Source organism: Myotis brandtii, unplaced genomic scaffold (genome assembly GCF_000412655.1).
Source record: "Myotis brandtii unplaced genomic scaffold, ASM41265v1 scaffold952, whole genome shotgun sequence".
In the NCBI taxonomy this organism is placed as follows: Eukaryota; Metazoa; Chordata; class Mammalia; order Chiroptera; family Vespertilionidae; genus Myotis; species Myotis brandtii.
Genome location: NW_005371930.1, coordinates 246,809 through 247,056, shown reverse-complemented (window position 1 = coordinate 247,056; position 248 = coordinate 246,809). Strand labels below are relative to the sequence as shown.

Below are 248 nucleotides of genomic sequence, written 5' to 3'. Positions count from 1 at the left end.
GGCTGGGCCTTGGGGGTGGCGGGGGCTGTGCAGTTTCATTGCTGGCCCTTGGCACCTGGGCAGCACCCGAGCCCCCTCACCTGGGGGAGCCCCCACCATGAGAACTGCCCGCATCAGAGGGCAGCTGGGGACGGTCCCCAGAGTTTTCCTTCACGTCACCCTCGGGGATGGGCACAGTGACGTGTGGTACGGGGGGCAGTTTTATTGTTTGTCCTGAGCCACCACTGGGTTTGCAGAAACATGAAAGC

The 248-nt window shown here is 63.3% G+C and overlaps 1 protein-coding gene across 1 annotated transcript in view; it reads left to right on the top strand.

Annotated features, from left to right (window-relative positions):
- The window catches only part of GRAMD4 (GRAM domain containing 4), a 58,453-nt gene that overhangs the window by 53,678 nt on the left and 4,527 nt on the right, over positions 1 to 248 (top strand). The gene's annotated exons all lie outside the window — the stretch shown is intronic.